This window comes from Littorina saxatilis, linkage group LG2, assembly GCF_037325665.1.
Source record: "Littorina saxatilis isolate snail1 linkage group LG2, US_GU_Lsax_2.0, whole genome shotgun sequence".
NCBI classification, from domain to species: Eukaryota; Metazoa; Mollusca; class Gastropoda; order Littorinimorpha; family Littorinidae; genus Littorina; species Littorina saxatilis.
The window spans coordinates 10,225,692-10,234,467 of record NC_090246.1 but is presented as its reverse complement, the minus strand read 5'-3'; the positions used below and the strand labels follow the sequence as shown (position 1 = coordinate 10,234,467).

At 41.8% G+C, this 8,776-nt stretch overlaps 1 protein-coding gene across 5 annotated transcripts in view; it reads left to right on the top strand.

The window, feature by feature from the left end:
* LOC138958162 (uncharacterized) overlaps window positions 1-8,776 on the top strand; it is a 58,608-nt gene that overhangs the window by 29,577 nt on the left and 20,255 nt on the right. For 2 of the 5 annotated variants that reach the window (XR_011453323.1, XR_011453322.1), the window contains exon 3: window positions 2,532-2,630. The exons of 2 other annotated variants lie outside the window; for them this stretch is intronic. The gene's annotated coding sequence lies outside the window, so the exon portion shown is untranslated. Of the gene's footprint in view, window positions 1-2,531; window positions 2,631-8,401; window positions 8,441-8,776 lie in introns of those variants that run through there. One more of the 5 variants, XR_011453321.1, reaches the window with a different exon arrangement.

Genomic DNA, 8,776 nt, shown 5'->3' with positions numbered 1-8,776 from the left:
TTTCAATCACTAAGTACACTTAAATGCCGCCCTTGCAGCACAAGCGCTTACACTCGAATGGCTACTGTTGAAAACTTGATGAAAGACATCGCTTCCTGTCTTGCTTGGTACTTTACCCAGGGTACCTTTCTGTGGTTTCCGCTTTTCCACCTACGCAGTCTGCTGTCCGTCAATTTTTGATCAGCATTTCCGACACCTTTTATTTGCCTGGCTTCCTTTTTGCTTGAGGTAAACGCAAGTAAGGCACTAAAGGCACTTTTTGATCACTAGAACGGACGGGCGCAGTGGCGTGGTGGTAAGACGTCGGCCTCCCGTAATCGGGAGGTCGTGAGTTCGAATCCCGGTCGCTGCCGCCTGGTGGGTTAAGAGTGCAGATTTGTCCGATCTCCCAGGTCAACTTATGTGCAGACCTGCTAGTGACTTAACCCCCTTCGTGTGTACACACAAGCACAAGACCAAGTGCGCACGGAAAAGATCCTGTAATCCATGTCGGAATTCGGTGGGTTATGGAAACACGAAAATACCCAGCATGCCTACTCAGAGTATAGTGTGGGGAACCCAAATGGGAAAACGAGCTCAGAAACCCTGCTTTATATAACTGGGGAATACCCGCATGCGTGACCTTTGAACTTTGCAAACTACAGTGACGCAGTCGATGGCTTCGTTTGATGATTCAAGAAAAGGGACATGTATCCACGCTCAATGCATTGTTTGTATTCTGTTCATGTGAAACGATCCCTAATGCCTTTTTTATGATTGCTTAAAAATTAATCAATGACTTTGATCATTAAAAATCTGAAAATTGTACTTAAAATTATTTTTTATAAAACGATCCAAAATTACTTTTATTTTCTTCTTCATCATGTTCTGATTCCAAAAACATATAAATATGTTATATTCGGATTAAAACCAAGCTCTGAAAATTAAAAATAATAAAAATTATGATTAAAATTAAATTTCCGAAATCGTTTTAAAAACAATTTCATCTTATTCCTTGTCGGTTCCTGATTCCAAAAACATATAGATATGATATGTTTGGATTAAAAACACGCTCAAAAAGTCAAAACGAAGAGAGGTACAGTAAAGCGTGCTATGCAGCACAGCGCAACCGCTACCGCGCTGAACAGGCTCGTCAGTTTCACTGCCTTTTGCACTAGCGGCGGACTACGGTCATTGTGAAAAAATGCAGTGCGTTCAGTTTCATTCTGTGAGTTTCACAGCTTGACTAAATGTAGTGATTTCGCCTTACGCGACTTGGTTTTTTTTTACAGGAAGGCGGCTGCTTTCTTTGTTCCTTTGTTTGGTTTTACTTGCCCGTTTCTCACAAAACACATTCACACACATAAAGTAAATACCCCAACTGCTACAAGTCGCGCGATATGAGAGCACCGTTTCTCCTCTGCGTAGTAGGCAAACATGGCAGCACAACTCCTGTTTGTGAGTGGTATTATTGCGATGGGCTTCAATGCTCCCTCCTTTTTATATTTAGTCAAGTTTTGACTACATGTTTTAACATAGAGGGTAAATCGAGACGAGGGTCGTGGTGTATGTGTGTGTGTGTGTGTGTGTGTGTGTGTGTGTGTGTGTGTGTGTGTGTCTGTCTGTGTGTGTGTGTGTCTGTCTGTCTGTGTGTCTGTCTGTCTGTGCGTGTGTGTGTGTGTAGAGCGATTCAGACTAAACTACTTGACCGATCTTTATGAAATTTGACATGAAAGTTCCTGGGTATGATATCCCCGGATGTTTTTTTTCTTTTTTTCGATAAATACCTTTGATGACGTCATATCCCGCTTTTTGTAAAAGTTGAGGCGGCACTGTCACACCCTCATTTTTCAATCAAATTGATTGAAATTTTGGCAAAGCAATCTTCGACAAAGGCCAGACTTTGATATTACATTCCAGCTGGGTGGCATAAAACCTAATGAATGAGTTTGGTCATTCAATATAGGAAACTTGTAATTAAAATTATTTTTTTATTAAACGATCCAAAAATAATTTCATCTTATTCGTCGTCATTTTCTGATTCCAAAAACATATACATATGTTATATTTGGATTACAAACAAGCTCTGAAAATTAAAAATATGAAAATTATGATTACAATTAATTTTCCAAAATCGATTTAAAAACAATTTCATCTTATTCCTTGTCGGTCCCTGATTCCAAAAACATATAGATATGATATGTTTGGATTAAAAACAAACTCAGTAAGCTAAAAAGAATAGACATACAGAAAAGCGTGTTATCCTGCTCAGCGCGACCACTACCGCACTATTCTGCATGGCTTGTCGATTTCACTGCCTTTGCCACGAGCGGTGGACTGACAAAACTACGAGTATGTGGTCTTGGTGAAAAAAGCAGTGCGTTCAGTTTCATTCTGTGAGTTCGACAGCTTGACTAAATGTTGTTATTTCGCCTTACGCGACTTCTTAAGACTTGATTTCGTTTTCCCTCAGATTTTTCTGAGGTTTGAAGGTTTATATGTCTACTGTACATATAGTGTGGTAACTCAAGTCAGTTTATCTCGATGTTTAGCATACAGGTGAAAGTTGGAGCAACACCAGTAACAGCCGTAGAACAGCAACCGTACAGGAAAGGACAGCAAGAGTGTAGCCCGTCTTCAACAGCAAACAGGTAGCAGCCAGGTAGCAAACGTCCTGCAACGTACAGCAACACCTCCAGCAACAACCAGCAACAAGCTGAAACAAGAGCAATTGGTGCAGTGACCATGCCAACAATCCCCCTTTTACCACCTTTAAACATATCTAACTTCCCCCTTCAGCGAGCACGTGGTACCTGCAAGGATAGACTTTTAATAACAACTCAAGACATTTTCTCCGCCTCTCCATATCTGCAAAAACCATATATACAGATTACAATTTAGCGTTATAATGAGCAAGTTATACGCTATCATGGAGAAACAAAACAGAGTTTACATTTCACAGACATTGACCGGTCACCAGCGTAAAATAACGGCTAATTACCTCAACAGCTCGTAAAACGTAGCTCTCCCAAGCAAACCGCTTGAATATTTGGCTCCCGCTCGTCAGCGAAAGTATGTAGCCAAATGCCTCACGTCCTAAGCCTTCTGCGTTCTGCACTGAGGCCAGAAGCCCGTTGGTCGACCTAAACCAGTCTTGCAACGCGTTGGAATCCTCCAAATCTTAGTCACGGAAACAACCATGTGATCTCCCTGACTAATCAGCAATCGCTTCCCCAAACCAAGCGATCTTCCTGACCAATCGCTGGTCGCCTACCAAACACACCTACAGCATGCTTGGAACACGTGTTCGAAACGGTGAGTGAAATCACCCGATACCCGCACGGTTTCCACGTGAATTTCGTGCTCTCAGCCAAAACTTTTCCGCAATGCGGTATGGCAGCACAGGCGCATTACATTGCAATTTGGGAAAGGCGCCCAACAAAGAGTTTTTTTCCCACTCGTGTCACTGAAATCGTGACAGTCTGTCTGTCTGTCTGTCTGACTCTGTGTGTGTGTGTGTGTGTGTGTGTGTGTGTGTGTGTGTGTGTGTGTGTGTGTGTGTGTGTGTGTGTGTCTGTCTGTCTGTGTCTGTCTGACTGACTGTGTGTGTGTGTGTGTGTGTGTGTGTGTGTATCTGTCTGTCTGTGTGTGCATGCGTGCGTGTATTTATGTGCTTGTGTGTGTGTGTGTGTGTGTGTGTGTGTGTGTATTCACGTGTGTGTGTGAGTGTTTATTATTTTGTTGTAAGGATGTGGGATGAGGGGGAACTTGATACCCCAACTAGTAGTCACACGCGCAAATGAAAGCACAGTTTGTGCCCTGCGTACTAAGCAAGCATGACAACACAACTGTTTGTCAGTGGTATCAAGTTATTCGAGGGGCTTCAATGCACCCATACAGCCAGCTAAGGCGAGAAGACCAGTGTCCATCGCTAGCGTGGGACTGACCAAGGGCGATGTTATAGTGAGTCCTGTGTACGAGCGATCTTTATCTGTTATAGTCCGTGTCTTGTCCATCTGTTACAAATTCAAGCTGTTTCACTGAGGCGACCCTTTTGTTGATGGCCGTCCCTACCGACCCTACCGTTCAAAGCAGTTCCGTTAACGATCAGTTACGTTCATTACGGTTCTGTCCCGATCCCTCCCGTGCCCGCACCGTTCCTTGGTCGGTACGGGAACGGGACCTAAAACGGTTGCGTGGAAAGGGGGTATAAGACTCAACCACTTGGCTTATGGTGGAGACAGCTACGTTCATTGCGGTTCTGTACCGATCCCTCCCGTGCCCGCACCGTTCCTTGGTCGGTACTGGAACGGGACCTAGAACGGTTGTGTGAAAAGGGGGTATAAGACTCGACCACTTGGCTTATGGTGGAGACAGCTGGAAGATCTCTGGATATAATTGAAGAGAAGTAGTCTTCCTTTTAGAAAATGTGTACTCTGCCTTGCAGATTACAAATTTGTGCTGTCGGGGCTGGGTAAAGGGAGTGGAGGGTAAGGGGGTGGGGGGGTGTAAGCGAGGGGTAAGAGAGACGAAAGAGAAAACTGGACAGGGAAAAGTCACTGCCTGAAGTATTCAATAAAGCCACACACAAAAAAAAAGAAATTACCACATATGCAGGTTTTAAATTCATATTCTTGCAAAGCATGTGTGCCTCTGTGAGTATGTTCGTGGCTGCTTTCATGGGGTGCTTGTATCCTCAGGAATTTGAGGATTTCTTTTATCTCTCTTTTTCTGACACCGTTGATTTACCGTCATTTTACAGGACAGTTTTTTTCCTTTCAGTTATAAGTTGTAGTAGTTTGACCTTATTGTTTTAGGACAAGTAGAGCTCGTTCACAAGTAGCAAAGACTCACTCAGTCCGTCAGTGTGCCTGAGTGTGTGTGAGGGGAGGGGGGGGCTCTCCCGTGACCGGCCACCTGCAATGTACGGACAGGTTTGCACTGGCCCAAGGGTGTCCGTTCATGAGAGGGACTGCTGTAACAGCAAAACTAGTGTGAAACATAAGTAATCAATGTATCCACTTGAATATATTCACAACAGGGACCTATCACTCTTCTTTGCATGTTTTTATGCCTACGGATTTTCAAATACTCTGCAACACATGTAACCCAAATTCAACATGATTGTGCCCGTACAATGCCGCTTCTTTTATGAAAACATTGCTTCGGTCATGTTGATTTTAATCAACCAATTTTCTTGTTGCGTCTTGTAACTAATTCAGTTAGTATTTGTCACGATGCACTAGAATCAGTAGAACCCCCCCCCCCTTCCACCCCCCTGCCACCCCCCCTCCACCCCCATACACATTTTGGATTTTAAGATCCCCTTTTGCATTTTCAAATTGTCCGATACCTGTGTAAATGTATCTTTATATTCCACTCCTTTTTAAGACTTGATTTTTTTCCCTTAGATTTTTCGGAGGTTTATATGTTTACTGTACATATAGTGTGGTAACTCAATTCAAAGTTCTAGATAATTTCAATATCTAGTTATAGTCTCTGCCTAGCTGTTCTCTCCTGTCAAGTTTCAATAAAGCCATTCTTTTGTTGAATCCGGTTCGTGATGATTGTGTGTAAGAATGTGTGTGTGTGTGTGTGTGTGTGTGTGTGTGTGTGTGTGTGTGTGTGTGTGTGTGCCGGTGTGTGTGTCTGCGTCCGTTATCGTGCCTACATACGTGCGTGTGTACAAGAGTGTGTGTGTGTGTGTGTGTGTTTGGGTGTGTGTGGGTGTGCGTCTCTCTCTCTCTCTCTCTCCCTCTCTCTCTCTCTCTCTCTCTCTTTCTCTCTTTCTCTCTTTATCTCTCTCTCTCTCTCTTTCTCTCTCTCTCTCTCTCTCTCTCTCTCTCTCTCTCTCTCTCTCTCTCTCTCTCTCTCTCTCTCTCTCTCTCTCTCTCTCTCTCTCTCTCTGTTTTTATGTCTCTCTGTCTGTGTCTCTGGGTTGTGTTTGACTTTGTGCGTTTGTCTGTCTATCTGTCTAAATGAAGATGTACATATATATATTTATTTCCTTCTTACTTTCTTTTTCCTTTCTCTTCTTTCTTTCTTTCTTTCTTCCTGATTTTGTTTGTCCGCCTATATCTCTGTCTGACTGTGTGTGTGTCTCAAAATTACAAGGAATTTATTGAATTGAAAATAAAAAGCCAAAAGAAAAATTCCTGTTTGTTGCATTCAGACAATAAAGTTTTATTAAATTGACTTGAATTGAATTGTATTGAATATGATTTAAACAACAAAATGTATACAACCATGATGAGATTCGATTCGATTCAAATCTTGCGCTAAAATAAATGTTTAATCATCCACCTTCAAATGTAACTAATCTTGGTATTCTCGCTCGTGTCAACTCTTTTAACTCAATCATAAAAAAGAGAGATTGCTTACTGTCCTACAGGCTAAATATTTCGCCTCTTAAGGATATGATATGGGTTATATGATAATTTGAGTTTTTACGCCCTCACGATTTTTGATGAGATACACAAGTGTATGTGTGTTTAGGTGGTATCAACCATCTGCACTTATGGCAGAATGACCGAGGTCTTTTACGTGCCAATGTGGTGACACGGGGGCGGGATATGGCTTCCGTCTCTGGGTCTTTGCATAAAGTTGACCCGTGTCCGTCCCGGTCCGAATTCGAACCTGCGGCCTTCCGATCACAAGTCCAGTGCTCCACCAACTGAGCTACCGGTCCCCCAACTCAATCACAATTGCAGATGTCACCTATTTGTTACCCACCATTAGGTCATAATTACAATACATTGGGTCTTTTCTTTATATGGTGTTTGACGTCGTTTTCAACCACGAAGGTTATATCGCGACGGGGAAAGGGGGGGGAGATGGGATAGAGCCACTTGTTAATTGTTTCTTGTTCACAAAAGTACTAATCAAAAAATTGCTCCAGGGGCTTGCAACGTAGTACAATATATTACCTTACTGGGAGAATGCAAGTTTCCAGTACAAAGGACTTAACATTTCTTACATACTGCTTGACTAAAATCTTTACAAACATTGACTATATTCTATACAAGAAACACTTAACAAGGGAAAAAGGAGAAACAGAATCCGTTAGTCGCCTCTTACGACATGCTGGGGAGCATCGGGTAAATTCTTCCCCCTAACCCGCGGGGGGTAAGACATTGGGTGAGAGTAATACTAAACGCGTGACGTCACATTTTAGTCATAACAGCCCAACCAATGGCATTTATTGCCTTAGGCGTATGAATTAATATACCTGGGAAGATTGTTATTAAACAATACCACGCTTAACTGATCATAGGATCAACTTTATTATATTCCACTCATCCGACAAACAATCTACTGTTACGCGTTCGTGATTATAATGAGCGTTTGGTCATTCGTATTTAAACTGATGGCAGTTAACACAATCGTTGATTGTCTGCCAGGAGAAAGGGGAAGAGCTAAATTTGATATAACACGAGTACTATGGTCTTCAAAATGTTATCGAAGGCTCTGTTTTTTGTGACTTGCGTCGGATGCGTGAATTTTGTTACAAGTTCCCTTTCGGTAAGATCACAGATCTCACTTCAGGATGTTCTCACACGAAAAGTTCGACAGACACAAGTAAGATATTTTATTTATTTTTGTTTCAGTGGATATTTACGATATTACATTCCTCAATCTGGATATGTTTTGACAAAGACGGGTTTTAACCATCGTACCGGGTATGTCACATGTTCTTCTACCATTTGCTTGGTAACCATCCAACTACTGGCACATACGGCGCGAGATTTCTCCACTTTTCTATTACTTGCTGTATAATGTGACATTTCTATCAAATTACGTGAGCTTTCTTTTATATCATGTGACTTTCTTTCAGCATGACTCTGAGTGTGACCATGTAATGTACATCATTTAACATGTTTTTACTTCTCTTACGTACATGTATAACATTACAATAATAGCAAACACAAATAAACTAAACTTAATGCGTCTTCAAAAATAACAACAACGACACAAAAGACACAAGGACACTTAATTAACCCATATTCGGCCGATTTCCAAAATTTGATAAACGTAATTTCCATCTCCTTTCTTATTTTTTCCGTGAGAAATGTATACTGATACCCCCCCAAAATGTACATGTAATGTATAAAATAAATCCAAAAACAAAGAGACTGCCAACGTTCCAAAATTCAGAATAAAAAAACAAGAAAGGTAAGTTGTTGGAACATTTGTTATTGACAAAACAATACTCGTACACTACAGTCACAAATGTATCGACCCAACGGTCTTTTAAGTGCACAGAAAAACAATTAGTATCAAGAACTTAGCTTGATGCAATGTTCAGCCGTTTGCAAGCGAATGAATGATTATAACACTTATGTGTGTTTTCAGTGTGACTCCCAGTGGACAGACATCAACACGGACCACACCATGTGTTATCTCTGTATTGTGTATGCTTCAGTGCGACTCCCAGTGGACAGACATCAACCCTGTGTTATCTCTGTGTTATTTCTGCATTGTGTGTGTTTTAGTGCGACTCCCAGTGGACAGACATCAACCCTGTGTTATCTCTGTGTTATTTCTGCATTGTGTGTGTTTCAGTGCGACTCCCAGTGGACAGACATCAACGCTGTGTTATCTCCGTGTTATCTATGTATTGTGTGTATGTTTCAGTGTGACTCCCAGTGGACAGACATTAACGCTGTGTTATCTCCGTGTTATCTATGTATTGTGTATTTGTCAGTGTGACACCAAGAGTGATCGTGTAGGCCCCAATTAACGGACACTTAAGGTTAAACCCATTTTTCTCACAAAGTATATAACATAGCGCAATTTT